At 38.4% G+C, this 20,264-nt stretch overlaps 1 protein-coding gene across 7 annotated transcripts in view; it reads right to left on the reverse strand.

The window, feature by feature from the left end:
* Positions 1-20,264, reverse strand: part of TENM1 (teneurin transmembrane protein 1) — a 794,330-nt gene that overhangs the window by 205,832 nt on the left and 568,234 nt on the right. The window lies entirely within an intron of this gene.

Genomic DNA, 20,264 nt, shown 5'->3' on the forward strand with positions numbered 1-20,264 from the left:
AACAATTTTTCTTTAAGAGAGTTTGGTTGCTGGGTACAGGCAGGAAAAAGGGTATCAACTGCCATCATTCATTGTTTGAGTTTTGCCAAGGAGGACCAGTGGAGCAGGGGATTTTAGGGTATTTGCAAGAGAAGCTGGAATGATATATCATTTGTATTGGAACTAGGGAAACAAGTTTTCCTTTATTCTCCCTTAAATGAGTATACACACACACACACACACACACACACAAATTCTGTAACCTTTCAGTGATGGAAAAAAACACTGAGACTAACTTAGTAAACTTCTGAGGTGTCATAATAAATCCAAAGTTGAATACTCTCCAAGCTGAAAATCTTACTCTTCTCTATAAATCACAATAATGTTCTCTAGTTTTCTTATCACTTGGAATCACTAATCAGAACTTTAAAGAACTAGCACATAATTACAGATTTTAGGTTGAGAAGGTCCTATCTGTTCAGCATCATTAGAAATGGGTTAAATATATTGATTCTAGAGTCAAAGGATAGATAGCTCATAGTGCCCGAAATCTCAACAACTAAGGTATTATCCCATTATAATTCAGATACCTCCATGTCCACATGAGCAACTCCAATTTTATGTTTTATTTATTTAGGTTTTTACTGGAGAAGATTTAACTGGAAGATTCTGTTGCCAAAAAATGGAGCTCAAAAACCAGTGACTGGTCTAGTGAAAAGAACTCACCCAGTATGTTGGTTTTCTCACAGATTTTAATTGTAATGCCTATATTATTTTTCTTACCGATTTTTGGGACAATGCACGAACAAAACATTGTTAAAATAAATGATAATAGAGGCACCTGGGTGGCAGTCATGTAATGATTTCACTCTTGGTTTCAGCTCAGGTTGTGGTCTCAGGGTCTTAGGATTGAGCTCTGCATCAGGCTCCCTCCTCTGCAGGGAGACTGCTTCAGGATTCTCTCTCTTCCTCTGCCCCTCCCTTCCCTAAATAAATTAAAAAACTAACAAATAAATAAATAAATCTTAAAAAATGATAAAATTGTTGGGAAGTTACAGGAAAAAAATAAGTCCAGAGTCTGAGGTACTGCTCAGGGTAAAGAAGACTTGGGTGGGGTGGCAAGTGGGGATCCTAGGCAGAATGAGGGTGCTATGTATAGAGGAGAGATCATGTTTTTGACATGGTAAAATCTGATATAAAATGACACAACTCAGCTGTATAGATTGAATGTTTGTGCACCCCTCAAATTCATATGTTAAAACCCTAATCCCCAATGCGATGGTATTTGGAGGTAAGGTCTTTGGGAAGTGATTAGGATACGAGGGTGGAGCCCACATGTATGGGATTAGGGTCCTTATCAAAGAGACTTAGAGGGCTAGCTTGCCCGTTCTGCTACTTGAGGACACAGTGAGAACACACTGTCTATGAACCAGAAAGCAGGCCTCTCACCAGACACTGAATCTGCCAGTGCCTTTTTGTGCACTTCTTAGCCTCCAGAAACACGAGAAAGAAATTTCTGCTGTTTGTAAGCTACCCAGTCTATGGGATTTTGCTACTGTAGCCCAGAGTAAGACAAACCCTCTTCCTGGATGTATCAATCTAAGAGGTAATGGAGACAGAGGAAATGAAACTAAAGATGTTTTACTGAGTGTGGTAGGTTGAATGATATGCCCTTGTCATAACCCCTGGAACCTGCGAATGTGACCTTATTTTGAAAAAGGGCCTTTGCAGATGTAATTAAGGATCTGGAGATGAGATCATCCTGGATTAACCTGGTGGCTCTAAATCCAATGATAAATGAATGTACAAGAGATAGAACAGGAGAGGAGAAGAGGAAATGGCCACATAGAGTTGGAGACTGAAAGCCACCAGAAGCTGGAGGAGGCAAGGAATGCTTCCCTGTTGATAGTTTTATTTTAGACTTTTAACTTTCAGAACTGTGACATAATTTATTTCTCTTGTCATTTAAACAAACGGTCATTCCACTGTGGTTATCAAGAACACAGAATATATTCTCAACATACAGATCTCTGGCACTTAACAATACTAATGATATGATAGTAACAGCCATTGCTAACATTAACTGGGAATTTCAGATACTAGGCATTGTGCTCACGACAGTTCTATGATTGAGGTACCGTTATTAACCCTACTCTATAGAGGTGGGGATTTGAGGCTTAGTAATTTGCCCAAGGTCATATATAGCTACGAGGCAGTACAGTAGAAACTTGAACCCACAGCCTGACTCTAGAGCCCATACTTTTAATCCCTACACTGGACTACATTCAACAGTAGTTTGGATGACCTACGTCAGTTGGTAGGAGTTTATATGCTAAGCAAGTGTGATTGGCTGGGCAATAAAGGGAATTATTTTTTTTTAAGTAGAACCTAAATCCAGACAGTTCATTGCTATATAATAAGTACAGGTGTACATCACAATGAAATAGAAGCTTTATCAATACATTCCATTACTTTGAGAGACCAGAGGTGAGTAAAGCAGAAAAATGCTAACTTCTACAATATCATACTTACTCCAGCCAGCATTAAATGGGGATGTGATTCTAATGAAAATGCCCAATTTTTATTTTTTTCATTTAAGCTATTTGCTCTATAATACATGCAAATGACACTTTAATAAAATCATTACATTATCACAATAGCATTTCACCCTTTAATTTGACTATATTCTTTGGTTATTCTCACACCTTTGCGCTAACTTCTGTTGTAAATTTATTTAATCTACATAAATTATTCAGCATAATGGAAAAAAGACAGAGTGATATGGTGCCGTCTCAAAATCAGCAGTTCCTCCTCAAAAATGAAGGTACTTTACTCTGCCTTGACATTTGGATTGCTGAGCTGTCACAGGAAATTTTTCTACTTAGACATCTTCTAGTCCCTTGACATTATCTCTTAATTATATTTTTATTTCAGAAGCTAACAATGATATGAAAGAGTAATAATGTGTAGTAGGTTCAAACCTGTATTTTTAATATTTCTCTATGTAGGAGATGCCTTAAAAGCATTGGCTTCCTCAAACAGAATCACATTGCTTTTCCCCCAAATTTCTTTACTTTTTACTTTTTTAAATAAAAACACCTTAGATTATCAGTTTGAAGTTGTTGGGGCAGAAACTCATCTTTATATTTTTTAATTTACTTTACTTTTACTTTTTTCAGTGTTCCAAAATTCATTGTTTATGCTCCATACCCAGTGCTCCATGTAATATGTGCCCCCCACAACAACCACCATAAGCTTACCCAACCCCCCACCCCCCTCCCTTCCAAAACCCTCAGTTTGTTTCTTAGAGTCCACAGTCTGTCACGGTTTGCCTCCCCATCCAATTTCCCCCATCTCAATTCCCCTCTCCGTCTCACAATGTCATCTTTAAATACAAAGTTATTGGTGCATGAGGTAGAATCCAGAGACCCAACTGGGAGCCCCAGATATGCTACTTAGCTACATGAATATGGATGTATGGTTTGGGTTGAGTCTTTGTCTTCATTTGCAAAAAGGAGTATGCAATTATCCATCCTAACTTACAGGAACATTGAAAATATGGTGTAAATATGAAAAAACTCTTTGACAACTTAATAAATCAACATAATCTTGATATATAGAAATAGTATGAGCTTTCATAATTGACAGACTTGGATTTGAATTGTGGATCTGCCATCTACTAGCCATGTGGACTTGGGGAAATTTTAATTTAACCTTAGCTTCCAAGTCTGTCAAATGAGATAAAAACATCTACTCAAAATGGTTGTTTGAAATAGATGATATTTATGAAAACATTTAGTACACCAACTGGCACATATTATTTCCCTTCTCTGTCCCTCCCCTTTATGCTCTTTCTATTTCTGAAGGACACCGCTAGACCCTGAACAAAGAGGATAACCCATTTAGGACAGATGGTAGGTTTCCTCTACATGGAACTCACAGAAAAATAAAAAAAAGGCCTTGAGAACAGAGCCCCAGGAAATCTTATGAAGTTAGTGTCAGGCTCCGAATTTTCTTGAAAAAATCAATTTGAGTTCAACCAAAAAGGAGGCTGCATTTTGGAAAATTGGCCTTTAATATCTAGAGTACAAGTTTTCAAAGTGTTCTCTCAAGTTCAATACCACTTTCACCATACTAGATGGGCTTTTCCTTCAGTAAAGATAATAAAAGTGGTGAATTTTACTACTTTTGACCAGGTGGTTTTATGTGTCTAAGAACAATTTTATCCTTTCTTGGGTCCAACAGAAAGTTTTACCTTAAAAATCACACATAAAACAACTTTTTTTTCCATTGGTCTATTCCTCAAATAACTCCAGGTGTGATCTGGAGTTATATGGGATCTTCTGTTCTATATGGAGTCAAGGGGCAAGAGAATTGTTGGTGAACTTTGGGAGCAAATTCCATTTTTGAATCTCCAGTATCTCTCTCCAATATTGAAAGCACAGCTAGGTAACATTTACAAATATCCTTCTGGTTTTGGCTTTGCCAATTTCATCTTCCGTAGTGTTTGCTTTGCTCAGTGTTGTCTGTATTTTCAGCCTCTGAGGACTGATGTCACTTGTCCAGTAACCTAACAATGATTTTAAACTTGATTTTCCCATAATGAAAGATTATTAATCCTTGGGGTATTTACTGTAATATACTGCATTGGATAATATGGAAGGTGATCTACTGTTCCACTGGAATGCCAATGTCATGCATCATTAATAAATGCATAGTTCCCATTAAGTGAGAGGCTTTTAATTAGCATACATATTTTTGTCATCATATATCAAACCAAGTAGACTTTTTTTCTCATCTTGTGTTACTTTGCTGACTTGAAAAGTTGAATTCTTATTGTGGCAATGTATATTAAAGCCTGAAACTTATAAACTACTCCATCTTATTTTCAGTATTGAAATGACAATTCGATTGCCTCCAAGTTTCTAAATGAAGCAATGTGATGTTTTTCCTGAAAAATAATTTCTATGGCACTTTGTAGCAAGACTATATATTTGTCACCTCGTGCGTTTGGATTATATGGGTTTAGCAAAATATGGCTCACAAGTCACCTGCTGGGGATCCTTAAATGTATAGATTCTTGGACCTCACTCTAGATCTACTGAATCAAAATGTGTTGGGGGGGGGGTTGGGAATTTGTCTTTTAACAATATTCTAGGTAATTTTCATGCATTCTATTATTTTAGAACCAGTGGTTTGGTGTGGGGAGACTAGCCACTCTTCCATCTCTTTTTCCTTTCCCTAAGAACTTTCATCATCCTTTTAATCTGAATCCCTTCTCAACAACCTCATGTAATCCTGTTGGCTATTAAAAGATGAGTATGTGTTCCACTGAGAAAACAAAATGGGAATAAGAAGGTTCTAGTTTTCATTTATCTATCCACTTGACCTTGGACAGATCTTAATATTTTTGGGCTTTAATTTCACCAACTGTAAAATGGTGGAAAGTGGGAAAGGAGTGAGAGGAAGCAAGACTGTTAGATAAGTTAATGTTTAACTTTCCGTTTGGATCCGACATTCTTGGATTTTATTAATGCTCTAGTTGCTACAGGGAGAAGAGCAGAGGGGAAAGGGGATCAGAAGATAAGCTGAAGAAGTCACTAGGGATACACAAATGGAATGAGTATGAGTTTTGGAATCAGACAGACTATGGTTTAGATCATAGCTCTGATATATTATTGAGTCATCTCAAGTAAATTACATTACTCTTTGGGTATTAATTTCTTTGTTTTTTAACATGAGGATAATATATACCTTATAGAATTCTTGTCATAGTTAAAAGAGACAGAACAATATCCACAAAGTACCCACCAACATGTTTTCAATGAGTCATAGATGTGATGGAGAAGGGAAGAGATGGAGAAGAAGGAAGAAGGAAACAACAGGGAATGAGACCCAATGGTGGATGATTTGGTACTTTGCTAGATTTACTTGACAACAAATAATTGGTTGGGAACTTATTATGTGCCAGGTATTGTTCCAGGCACTGGAAATACTGTTCCAGGCAGCAGATATACAGCAGAGATCAAAACAGATAATTTTTACCTTGCGAAGCTTAAATTCTGGTGTGTAAGTGTGTGGAAGGGAGTGAGGGTGTGGCAAATAATAAATAATTGAGTACAGGATATTTCAGGTGGTGATAACTGTAATGCTGAAAATTAAAATAGGATTAGAGGGATCCAGAGAGATAGAGGGTAGGGAGTTGCTATTTTACATACGGTGATTTCGCTAATGTATCAATTATTGTTATTGTATCAGTTGAACAGATACCTGTTATGAAAGAGCCTTGTACCTAGCTGGGGGTAAGACAAAAAGAACACCAAGTAGAAAGGTCTGAAGTGAGACCATGTCCACAGTGTTGAGGAATAAGAAAGAGGCCAGAATCCAAAATATGTAGTTGGAGCAGAGTGGATGAAAGGGGAAGAGGGTAGTAGTAGATGGTGTGAGAGCAGTCATGGGAGTGGGCAGGAATAGACTGTGGAGCCTTGTAGACCCTAGGCAGGGAGTCAGCTTTCACTCTGAGCAAAATGGGAACACAATGGAAGGTTCTCAGCAGAAGAGTGACATGATCTCATTTACAAATGATCATTCTTTAGGGGTATACAGTGGACAAAGGGAGACCAGCTAAGGCTGTTGCCATAATCCAGGCAAGAGAAGTTGGTGGCCTGGGACCAGGATAGTAGCAGTGTAGGTGGTGAGAAGTGGTCAGATTCTTTATACATTTTGAGCATAGAACCAATTAAGATTTGCTGGTGGGCTGGATGTAGATATGAGAGATAATGATGACCTCGAAGGTATTGAAAGATCTGAATTGCATTCCTGAGATGGGGAGATTATGGGAGTGGCAGGTATGGGGAAGATGAAGTGCACATGTTCATCAGCTGACACAGTGAAAAGTGTCAGTGAACGAACATTCGTGAGCACTTCCTGGTGAGGAGCCCAGGGACAGGTGCTCTGGGTTTTTATTAGAAAAATGCTCTTGTCAGTATTATAAGGGAACCGGGGAACACTGTCTTTAGTTTTAGTTGAGTGCTTATAAAATTGTTTTGGGAATAAGCTATAGTCTTCCTCATGCATGGGAAGTCCACATTCAGAGTTAATAGACATCACTTTTCAGCTTTCCAAAGCCATATTCATTATCTCTGAACTTCAGCTTTAACCAAATCAAATGAAAACTAGTACAAATTGAGGGGCTGCAACTTTGCTATTTGCTTACTCACAGTGATGCCTTACTACCGCTCCAGTAACTGCCTTAATTGCTTTCTGGAAATAATCCTACCCCATCTGGTGGGATGTTTCTGAAGCATTAAGTGCTCCAAGAGAAAGAGCTTCTGTGCTTTACAGTAAGCGCACTGCCATCAGGAGTCTCACTGCCTGTTTTGTAGTTCAGTCTCTGCTGCTTCCCAAAGAGCTGAATGGACCGCTATTGTGTCATTTAAATCTAAAGAAGGCATTTGCACGCTGATGATGTTATCTCAAGTCCTAATTTGTGCAAACATTGATCTGCTTTGAGCAGAAAAGAAATCTCCGCTCAGACAGCAAGGACTGAGCTCAGATTAATAGTCAGGGGAAAGGACTGAAGCACCAGGAAGGGTAAACTTTTTTTTTTTTTTTCATTTTAGGATGCTTTATCAGATTTTCTTTCCAGATTTATTTCTGCTCCAACGAAGAATATTCTTTTTGAGCTAAATCCAATTTGTATATAAAAAATACACACCCATATTGATTTCACTCTGGTTTAAAATGGTATTTTTGCAGTGCAAAAATCTAATCAATACAATCTTATGAGTTGGACTGGTAATGGTAAACATACTAACAGATATTTCATTTCATGGGGCCAAAGCTCTGGAAATTGATACTACTGAAAAGGATTACTCATTCACCATTGGGTATAACTTTGTTTACCCAACCATGATATAGGTGTAAAGCAAAAATACAATTATGCTGTGGCCAACACATGAGGGGTTTTTGAATAGTAGAAGTTGCCTTCCCCATTTCCCCCCAAGGCCCATAGATCGTGCAAGTTGGCAGATCAAGTAAGGATATTGTGGGAAATCGTTTACAATAAGTGAATAAAAGCTTAATCTGATAGGGTGGAAAATTAGGCTGACGTAGTCGTTGAAGAAGTAAAAGTCTCCCAAGCCAAGATCAACTTTTTAAAAATTAAGCTTTTAGAGGAGATGGATTTGCAGATTTCTTGAACCAGTGCTATTATTTCTTCTCTCCCATGTAGCTAAAGCATTTGGTTTTGAGCAAGGCATGCTACAAGTGAAACTGTAAGACAGGTGTTGCTAGGGGTTCAAACTGCAGCCAGCAAGACTCTTAACATGCTTAATCAAAACTGTAGCAATACCAAAGGAACTGTGTTTCATCATTGCTAGTGAACTTGGACTGGGGAAATGAAATTCATCAAAAGATATAACCCAGACTTGCCTCTGTCTCCTCTCACGTAACCCTTGGTTGCCCTCACTGGAGTTAAGTGTCATGGAAACCTACAGTGCAGGTGCACACAAAGGGTTGAGACTGGAAGAAATAATTCAGCTAGAGTACAGGAAAGAGCAACATTGTCCCTAAGGATTATGACCCTTGAATATAAGATTGATGCCTAAAGCCAAGGAAGCATGAAGGGATGGAAAGTGCATGGCTATAGCTGTAAATATGCAGTCACCATACGAGGTGGATATTAAAAATTCACATATAGATTTTTACCCTGGTATCCCCCAAGGGCAGTCTAGAGAATAAAGATAATGCTGGTAAGTGCTATGTTGTGTTAGCTGTGGATGATCAGAAGATAATAATTGATATTTCCTATAATCAGTTTCTAAGTGGGGGCTGTCTCACAACTGCTCACAATGCTTTCTAAGTCACAAGCCCAAGTTAACAGGTACATAATCACCCCTCTAGTGAAGAGAAAGATAGCTATTTTCGTTTTGATATTTGGGAAACAGAGGCCCAGAATGATTTGTCCAAAATCCTACAGCAGTTTGATTATATTGCTCTAAACACCTTCATTTAAAATTTTTTTAAATTAAAAAATATTTAAACTCAATTAATTAATCCATAATGTGTCATTAGTTTCAGAGGTAGAGTTCAGTGTTCCATCAGTCTTATATAACACCTAGTACTCATGACGTCACATTCCCTCCTTAATGTCATTCTAAACCCCTTCAGAAAGCTGACAATATATAAGCTCAAAATGCCATGATTCTGCCCCTAGTACAATAATAGGAGCTCAAAGCTCAGAGATGAAGGAAAATATCTTCCATGGCATACAAATTTATACAGTTTAGGTAACAGGTATTTAGTCTTTACCTTTGAATATAAAAAGTCACTGAAAGGAGAACATGCATTTCAAATTTCCAAATTCTGCTGCCTTTGGAATCTCTTTCATAGTAATCAAGTGCTACAATATAGAAAAGCTATGGATTCTACCTATTTTTTGGTCTTTAACAAGCTTTATAAAATTTATTAACACCTAAATTCTTTGATTATAACGTGTCTTGCATTTCTTCCTAAGTGTGTGCAGTCAGAGCTCAATAGGAGATAGTATTTCTTGATGAATCCTTAGTGAATTCAATCAGCCAGATCTAGGTATACTAGTTGCTTGAAAAGGGATATTACAGCCTTCACTTGAGATCTTTTCTACCCGGGAGGGACTTAAGCACTTGGGAGAAAGCATTTAGGAATTCAGTCTTTTGTCTTCCCCTTTCTAGAAGTTTTCAGCATGATATTGATTTGCAAGCATTTAGACTGATTATAGTTTATAAAATAATATGATAATTAAATAAGTACTCTTTCATATCTCCTAAACTTTCTGTGAAGCATGCAGCTTACTTATTTCTGCTTTTTTAAACAAGAGGAAACTGTGGCTTAAGAAATGAGCTAGATTGACTGAAGCCACATGGCTGGCCAATAGCAGAGCTGGAACTAGATTTAGGACTCTTGGCATTTTGCTCTTTCTATTATGGCAGTGGCCTTGAAAGGACATTTGCTCCAGTCCGTATAGGTTACATTAGGTAACAAATGAGCCCTCAGATCTCAGTGGCTTGAAACAACAGAAGCTCACCTCTCATTCATTCTACATATGAAATGTAATTCAGTAGGTGATGCTCTGATTTAAAACACTACCATCACCACAACGTTTTTACACCTTTCAAAGGCAGGATAAAAGAACATGAGGAATCATATGGCGCCATGTAACTGTAAAGGGGCCCTGTGCCCCACAGGAGAAAACAATTGGAATTTGTGGTGAATAAGCATATATCTCCCACAACAACCTTTGTCTACATGAAATCTTACTTAGAACCCCTATTTACAGAAAACAGATAGAAAATGGCGAAAAGTTCAAAATCAACTTCACTTCTCCTTGCTTCTTTGGAAGATAGTAAGGTACACTGAAGGAACTTTAGGATTTAGTGAACGCAAATCAAAATCCCTGCCCCAATATACACAGAAAACATATACACAGAATAAGAATCTTTTATTAAAGATAAAAAGGCCAATAATCTCTTTCAGGGTCATGAGATAAAATAGAAGCTAGAATGAGAACAGATCACAGACTGATCTCTTTTTTGTCTTTTGTTCTACTCACTAGACTTTGGTTCTCCCACTGTGATACAGAAAATCCTCAGGAATATTGTGACTTTTAATGTCATAATGTATTAGGTGCACACAATGTTACCCATAATGAATGCTAAGTTTCAAGTGCACAGCATGGTTGAGAAACTAATTTCTAAGGGAGGTACACATTTTTAGATTCATTTTGAACTCCACAGCTGCCTCTTACCAACAAGCACCTTGCCTTGCATGCAAGAGTAAATGTTTTAATATAATATGGGTATAAGTTTTCATCCTTGTTGAATTTTAAAATACAGTTTGTTCAGAAAACAAAAATTCTTTTATTGAATTATGGCTAGAAGGAAAATGATTGCTTTGAATATGAGAAAGGTCACTCGGTACCACTAGTTTTTATGAAGAACAGTTTTTAATCAAGAGAGAAAAATCAAAGTGTATATATATTTCAGGGATGCTTGTTTAGGCCTAGAATAAAAAAAAATGGGTAGAACAGTGATGTCAAGGTGCACGTATGTGTATTGGGGGTGGCGCAACCACCTGGGGGGAGCTTTTTCAAGCTAGACACACTTCACCATACCCATTCTCATAATTACCTCAGTTAAGAATCTATACTGTGAGAAGCTGCCCTGACCAAGAGGAGAAGTCTGCCACAGCCATCAGGTAGGTTATGTAGAATAAAAATGTTGAAATCTACAAGATTGGAACAATCTTCTGTACCGCAAACATATGTGACAATGTCTTTTCTAGGAATTAAACCCTGAATTCTCCTCCTTCCAGCAGTGTCATCTATCCCCAACTGTGGGGATTAAAAAGCATGCAGCATTTTTCACCCAACAGCAAATCCCCAAGAGAGAAGAGATTTCCTATTGTGATATGTACTCAAAATGACAACTGATTACATAATGATATACACAATAAGGATATTTTTGTTCCAGATCCATATTTGCCAAGTTGGAAAGGTGGAGAGAAGAGGAGGACCTGACATCTGAGTGTTCTTTGTTCCTTCCCTTTCTCCCTTTCCTGCCTCTCTTTCCTTCCTGTCTATCTATTCTGATACTCATCCATCAATTTTTTGATCTACTATCTACCTACCTGGATGCCTACCAAAGCACATTCCCAAATCAATTTTGTGTTCACATACGAATGCACAGCACAGACTTTTCACATGTGATACCTATATAGCTGATCATACCGGAGGTTAGTCCATCAATTTACTAGTCCACCACTCCATTTTCTTTCCAGAGCAGGAAAGAAAAGAAAATCCCCATTTCATCCTATTGACTGGATGTTACCTTCCTTTACCTTCTATGTTCTATAAAGCTAACTGAATACCCTAGCACCAAGTTCTCCTTTGGCGCTGTGCGAGAGGTATTATTTGAAATAAGGCTGCTACTGAAAGATGCTGCCTGCTGAGATGATCAACAACTGACATTTGTATAGAACTTTACCCTTTACAAAGCACTTTCTGATCCATTATCATAATGTCTCAAGTCATGTATATCACCTTAAACTTTCCCTTCTTCCTAGGCCTGAGGCTTTATGAGGAAAAAAAAAAAAAAAGAAATTACCAGGGCAAGAAGTGCGTTGAGAAGATCTGGGAAAGAGACACCTGCTGATCCCAGTGTACTTGAGTTTAATGTCTGTAATAATAATAATAATAATGCCACCCTTATTCTGAAAACAAGACAAGGAAGAACAGAGTGGGACCCTCATTTCAACAAACCATTAAAAAATGTATCCTTGAAAATTCACATAGAATCAAAGCAAAGAATGAAGAGAGAGTGGGAAATGGGAGATCCAACTATACCATAGGTCAGGTGGTCATTAAGTGTTTAATTCTTCAAATTATTCTTGTAACCTTTAAATCTGCCCATCTCTGCCTCAATTTCATTTCTTTCCCTTCCTGATCATAGCTCACCTGATAATATCATAAGAATCTTTTCCCCAATGTATTTTCTATAGCACTAGATGGTTGGGCCTTAGTACTAATAACTCCAAGATGCTATGCTATCTCACCCTTAGACCTGTGTAGGTAGGGTCTCTTTTGAGGCCATTTTAAATGGCTCCATATGGCCAACCTGAAGCCACACTCCTCTAATGGGGCAAGAAGTTCACTGGACCAGTGGTAGAGGACCACCTAGAGTTTGCATCTCCAACCCCCATTAGAGCACTTCCTGGGAGCCTGAGATGCCCTGATTATGGCCTGAGCCATGTGGGACTATGTGAGCTATCTGGGACTGTGCCCATTATGGAATGTGTTGCCTGTATATGCAGCTCCCAGACTGGAGAGATGGCCAATGGACAGTGGTTTTCTGGAGGTGGGAGGGCCTGGTGTAGAACAGCGTTGGGGCTGGGAAGAGAAGAGGGTCTGGACCCAGGCCAGTGGTCTCCATTTGTATCTTGGCTCTAAGCTCCTTAAATTTTAGCACAAATGTTTGGGATGGCCCTGTTTGCCCCTATGATACTTGTAAAGAGTGCAGTCCTCATACAAGATTCTCTCTTGACAGCCCGATGTGTGAAAACTCAAGGTAATCTAAAAAATAAGCCATGGTATAGATCATTGTTCCTGAGAAGTTAATATATCTTCCTTCCAAGAAGCTCCATGCTATGCTTGCTGGCCCATGGAAACAATCTCTAATTCTTCTATTTCTAGGTCATGTACATAAAACAGGGCTGGACTGACATGGAGGTGGCCGTGCATGGGTTAGTACATGGGAGGAAAGGAGCCAAAGTTTATTTAAGCTAGAAGGGAGGTTACCTAGATAGCAGTCTAGAAGTACTGAACAGTGACTACAAGGTGGAACCAGAGATATAGACCAGGGGGAATTGAGAAAGACTCAAACTGGAGGGGATTTGGCATAAGGTATACATGTAGAAGGGGTTTAAACATTGTAATTGGGGAAGTTGAAAGAAAAAAAAGAAAAAACAAGAATTGAGGTGTGGGATGGTCAAAGCCAAATGGTTCAGGATCTAAATCTATAAAATCTGGGCATGGAGCAGGTACTTTTCTTTTGTGTGTGTCCTGGTTCACTTAGTGCATTTGGCAAAATGCTCCTATCAGGGAAGTTATGATAAAAGTACTTTCAAGACCAAAATAGGGTCTCATTGCTAGGAATAGGCCCAAGATTTAATATCAGGCCAGTAACTATCATTTCTACAGCATTCTGAAGTCCTGTTTTTTCCACAAAAGGAAGAAGAAAGCAATGTGTTTTGATGATAATATAAAAATTTATGCTTTTAAAAAAACGTGTAGCTCTGGGCATAGAAGGACAAGCAAAGCAGCTGAGTAAATGTTGGTTAAGGTAACATTTTATGCCTAGATCAGAGGTGTTTCTGCATGAAAGTGTCTTGGCTTCAAACTGTGAGTTGGAAGGCTGTTGAAATGTAAGCACTTTATTGACACTCAAGCATGATCTCAGTTGTTAAATAGCTTATAAAGGAAGAACTGTATTTACTCAAGAAACAATATTTACTTTACGTACTCCATGAACTGGGTGTGTGTGGACAAATCACTTCTTTTCTCTGGGCCTTGGTTTCCTCATCTGTCGAATGGTAATAATTTCATTTCCTCACAGGGTTATTTCAAGTATCAAATAAAATCATTACTGGGAAAGTGCTTTGAAAAGTGCAATGCCTCACAAAGGTAAGGTAGCACCATTTTCAGCCAAAGCCTCTTACATAAAACCAACAAATTTTTTTAGAGGAATTTATTTATTTATTTATTTGACAGAGAGAGAGAGAGAGAGAGAGAGAACACAGCAGTTGCAGGGTGGAGTGGGGGGCGATGGAAGAGGGAGGCTTCCTTCTTCCAGAGGGAAGAAGCAGGCTCCTCGCTGAGCAGGGAGCCCAATGCGGGACTCAATCCCAGGACCCTGGGATCACGACCTTAGCCAAAGGCAGACGCTTAATGACTGAACCACCCGGGAGCCCCAAATGAACAACTTCTAGAAAATCAACTGAAAAAAAGAATGATAGTTCATGAATTGCCTAAATGTTTACTCTTAGTCTCTCTTTGTATTTTGGTTTTTAGTAGTATCATATACACTGCTATCACAACTACTCAATGACTTTTTAATATAGATTAACTTCTACAAAGTCTGGATGATTCGGTAGGAAAAAGATATTTACTGAGCACCTACCAGAGCCATGTAATATGCATTTTTATATGTTATGCCATCTAATCTTCAAATAAGCTGGTATTATTATGTTCCTTTAGGAATGAGGACATAAATGTTTCCTACAGCCATTAGTTGCCAACATTCAGATCTGAACCACCCATTGGTGGATCATGAAATTAAACCACTTCAGTGGAAATTACTCAGGTATTTTTCTTTAAGTTTTGTCACAATGATTAGGAAAGAATTAAAAAATTGTCTTTGCTGTGACTTGTCGGACTTTGGACATGTCTAAATGCTACCATAGCATCATCAACTGAGTTATTTTGTTGACCTTCTTAATGGTTGAAATGACTACTTTTCTGTTCTGATTGATTGCATAGCAATGGGCTATTAATATGGTCAAAAACCTCAAATCAAACACAAAGTGATCAATTCTAGGCTGTGTCTAGATTTCCTATATGAAGAAGATGCTGAGCATCTGTTTCTGCGTCCAGAAAAGACTGAACAAAAGTTAATTGCTTTAAGTTGAAATCTGCGAATTACTAATTAGCTATAAGCAAGAGTGAAGGCAGTGTTCTCAATTTGTTGTCCTTGTAGTCACCTGCATCACAATCATCTGGAAAACTTGTTAAACATGCTGATACCTTGTTCCCATCCCAGACTTCCCATATTAGAATCTTGGGGATGGGGCAGAAATTTGTATGCTTAGTAGGCACTCTGGGTTCTTTCTTTTTTTTTTTTAATTTATTTTTTATTTATTTTCGGCATAACAGTATCATTATTTTTTCACTACACCCAGTGCTCCATGCAATCCGTGCCCTCTCTAATACCCACCACCTGGTACCCGAACCTCCCACCCCCCCCCCCCGCCACTTCAAACCCCTCAGATTGTTTTTCAGAGTCCATAGTCTCTCATGGTTCACCTCCCCTTCCAATTTACCCCAACTCCCTTCTCCTAAGTCCCCATGTCCTCCATGCTATTTGTTATGCTCCACAAATAAGTGAAACCATATGATAATTGACTCTCTCTGCTTGACTAATCTCACTCAGCATAATCTCTTCCAGTCCCATCATGTTGCTACAAAAGTTGGGTATTCATCCTTTCTGATGGAGGCATCATACTCCATAGTGTACTCTGGGTTATTTCTGATGCACACTGAAATTTAAGAAATACTGCTGCAGAGTCTATCCCCTTATAGAGCTTTAAGAAACATATTTAACAAGGGAAGAATCCTTAATCTTCATGAGGGGTCTGTAATAGAAATGGAACACCTGATTTCTCTGCACTCGACCACCTCAAGTGTGAGTTCTATGAAGGGAGGGATTGAGTTTGGATTTTTTCGCCATTGTATCTGCATCATGGAAGCACAAAGCCTGGCAAAGAGTATCTGGTAAACATACACAGAATAAATAGGTGAAATTTCTTATGTAAGAATTCAAAAAAGGAGGAAACTACTTGCTCAAGATGTTTCTATCTGAAGAAGGGAGACTCTACCATATTGAGAATCTCCTCACCCACCCCCTGCCCCACCCTGTGGCTCTGGTGCTAAGAAAGAAAAATCTAACAAGGAAAAGTGGTTTTTATAAGAGTCCTCAGAAACTCCCCAGTATATGAAGTTTGGTCACTAATCTTAGGCTTTTCTTACAATTTTTAGACTTCTTTGTGATCAGGCCAAAGTATCACTACTACTGATGTTGTTAACCAGGTTTCTTTCTTTTAAGTAGGAACTAAGGTGCTTAGTATCTTGTCATATGCCCTGAGAGGTGTCACAGAACAGGTGTCACTAAATGGGAATGATAAGGGTGGCCCGAGACAAAAGGATACTAAGGGGTTTCTAATCATCTTTCCTTAATTTTCACACCTGACTAGATTGAACAGTGCCAGGTACAAAGACAATGATATATGTGTAGTAAAGGTAGGCTTTCTGGAGAATGTTTATTTTTGAGGTGACTGGAGCTGAAGCAGAGGGGAATTGAGAATTGACTAGGTATAACACAAAGAGGAAAGGGGGCAGGGAAGAGGTAATATTTCTGACCCTCCTGCCAGTAATATCAAGCAGCAAATGATCAAGTAAAGGTTGGCAGGCTAGCCTCTGCCTTGTAGGTTGCCTCGTTGTAACTCTAATACCTTTGACATATCCTATCTCTCAAATCAATGAATGACTGCATTAGGCCCTTCTGGTTCAGCTTGGACTGGTTCCAAAAACCTAGGGGTTTCCATCTTGCTGCCCTATGATTTTTACTTTAAATTCCTCAGGGACTTGAATTAAGCTTTTCTTCCTGTTATGATGATCATTTTTTTTTCCCAGAAAGGAAACTAGTTCACCAGTTAGTTCCCCACCCCCAGCAGCTCCTAGAATTCTTTTAGACTCTATAAGAAATACTGAGATTCCTCAGTAAGAAGACCATCTTTATAAGTTCTCCAGAAGATGTGAGAGGCTGTTAATGAAATGAAAGTGAGAGTTAATATTAAGGGGCAATAATACCTGGACTTCACTCACATACATACTGGTCCTCCCGAACATCCCCTCCCTGTTCCTGTGCCATCACAAGAAAGTAAAATCTTTTTTCTTTTGTAAGACTTTATCTATAAGTAAACTCTACACCCAACATGGAGCTCAAACCCTGAGATTAAGGGGCACATGGTCCACCGAACGAGCCAGCCAAGTGCTCCAGGAAAGTAAAATCTTTAAGTAAAATTATAGATTCTAAAAAACATGAAAAATGAGTAAATTTAAACCAGTAATATTGAAACTCACTCCTACTCTGGGGAATTCTTTGACTTTCTCATTCCGCCCATCGTTTTCCTACTTACTCAGATAGGTGTGGTCAGACTCTCAGGCCTTTTGGGTTGGGACCTAATGTTTTGGAGTTTAATGGTTTTTCTATCTTATCCTTACTGATGTATTGTACTCTAAACTCTTAAGCGTACTCAGTTGCTTTCTAGACTCTATCCTGTTCTATAATGTGTCTATTCAGGTATCAGTACCAACTAGTTTTACTTACTTACTTTGTTTTGTTTTGTTTTGTTTTGAAGATTGTATTTATTTATTTGGGAGAGTAAGAGAGAACACGAGCCGGGGGGAAGAGAAGCGGGACAGAGGCAGAGAGAGAAGCAGACTCCCTGCTGAGCAGAGAGCCCAATGTGGGAATTGATCCCAGGACCCTGCGATCATGACCTGAGCTGAAGGCAGATGCTTAATCAACTGAGCCCCCCAGGTACCCTATTTACTTATATTTTATAACATATTTTGAAACCTAGTGGGGGACAAGTCTTCACTCATTCTTCAGTAGAGTTTTATAGTTCTCTTACAGTTCTGCATATTTTGTGTTATTTAATCTTAATTTTTTTTGCTTTTATAAGCATGATGTTTTCCATTATGTTTTCTGTCTCCCCCTAAAACCCATGTTGCCACTATCCTTCTTAGGTTTAGCCCAATTTTCCTAGTTTTTGTCCTTGTCAGATACCACAAACATCTATTTTTAGTACTTGTCTTCATTTCTATATTATATATCTGCACCCTAATTTTTAGTTACCTTTGTCTTTAATTAAGGAACACATTCTCATTGTAAAACCTCTGACTTCAGATTAAATAATTATCCATCTTGAGCAACCAGTCACAGTGTCTTCTTAGGAGGGTAGCCACCAATAATTCTTTGCTAAAAATTCTTTCTGGACATCTTTTTATGCATGAAATTAACACAGGTATACATAGATACATGCCTGTTCCGTGGGTGTATTTTTAACCAAAATGGTATAATATTGTATATATTTTTCATGAACTGGGAAATCATTCCAAGACATACTGTGAAGTCTATTTAGAACTAAATTATTCCTTTGTTATATAGCATACTGTAGTCTGGATGTTCTATAATTCTTTACAAAGAGACATTTGGATAGTTTCTAAACTTTTTTCTATTATCAGCAATGACTCTTTGTGCACACATACCAGCATTTCTCTAGGGTATTTCTTTGAAATGGAATTACTGGGATGAAGGCTCTGTGTATTTTAAATTTTGATAGATATTGATGAAAAGGTTGTACCAATTAACACACTGACAAAAAGAGCAAGAAAATACTTGTTTCCCGACCCTCTTGACCAAGATACCAATACGAGGAGTGAGAAAAGAAATCGCTTTTTGATTTGTATTACTCTGGTTACTAGTGAATCGAGGATCTTTTCCATTTGCTTTCCTAAAGACTATAAAGACAGGTTTGAACAGATTTTCAGAATGGCACACAGTAAAGGGTATGAAGTTGTGAGACCACAGCTGTATCATGTGCTCTGAGGACAAAGGGCTTTATTTAACTTCAAGAATGTAATCAGTTAACCCTTCTATCCTCAGGACAGTGCCTGAATTGTACTTGAATCTTAATAAGCAGATGAAAAAAATTGCTGTCCAAACTTCCTAAAAAGAAAATGCCATGGTTTGCCATCATAAGCAATTCTGATTTTTAAACTATACCCTCCCCCACTGAAACTCACCCATATAGCCACAACCTGACTTCTCTTGCTATATTTTATGTATGTTTTTTATTCTATTTTTTAAAATGGTGTTGGAGAAGACTTGGTCACCATGACCTGTCTGAAAAGCTTTACAAGTGCCTGAAGTCTTTTAGGAAGTCTTCTTTGAATGAATAAGGGCTTTTACTTGTCCTCAAGGATCTTTTTGCCAGGATTCTAAAATATGTTGCTTTCTATAATCCTAAATCCCCGAGTCCCTAATACAAAGAGGAATAAAGAAGAAAAAAGCATCCCTCAAGCTAGCAAAAAGTGCTGTCAATATTTTGGCATCTTTCCTTCTATTATGTACTTTATGTAATTTGTTTATATATTAGATATTATTATTTTTTTTTTAAGAGATGATTGGGGCAGAGGGAGAGGGAGAGAAAGAATCTTTTTTTTAAAAGATTTTATTTATGGGGCGCCTCGGTGGTTCAGTGGGTTAAAGCCTCTGCTTTCGGCTCAGGTCATGGTCTCAGGGTCCTGGGATCCAGCCGCGCATTGGGCTCTCTGCTTAGCGGGGAGCCTGCTTCCTCCCTCTCTCTCTGTCTGTCTCTCTGCCTACTTGTGATCTCTCTCTGTCAAATAAATAAATAAAATCTTCAAAAAAAGAGATTTTTTAAAATTTATTTGACAGAAAAAGAGACTGCGAGAGGGAACACAAGCAGGGAGAAGCAGGCCTCTTGCTGAGCAGGGAGCCCAATGCAGGGCTCGGTCCCAGGACCCTGGAATCATGACCTGAGCCCAAGGCAGACCCTGGGAGAGAAAGAATCTTAATCAGGCTCCATGCCCAGCACAGAGCCCCACACGGGGCTCAAGTCAATCTCACAACCCTCAGATCATGACCTGAGCTGAAATCAAGAGTCAGATGCTTAAATTACTGCGACAGCCTGCGGCCCCTGGATTCGCATTTTTTTTTTTTTCAGTTTGCTCTTGGACTTCCTATATCTTAAAGCTTTCTAATATAAATGAAAAATTCTTTGTAAACATTTGAATGGCAATACAATATCCCCTGATGCACTGTAATTTATTTAACCATTCAGATCCTCCTGCACATTTGTGACTGATTTCTTTTTATTTTAAATAA

This window comes from Mustela erminea, chromosome X (genome assembly GCF_009829155.1).
Source record: "Mustela erminea isolate mMusErm1 chromosome X, mMusErm1.Pri, whole genome shotgun sequence".
Lineage (NCBI taxonomy): Eukaryota > Metazoa > Chordata > Mammalia > Carnivora > Mustelidae > Mustela > Mustela erminea.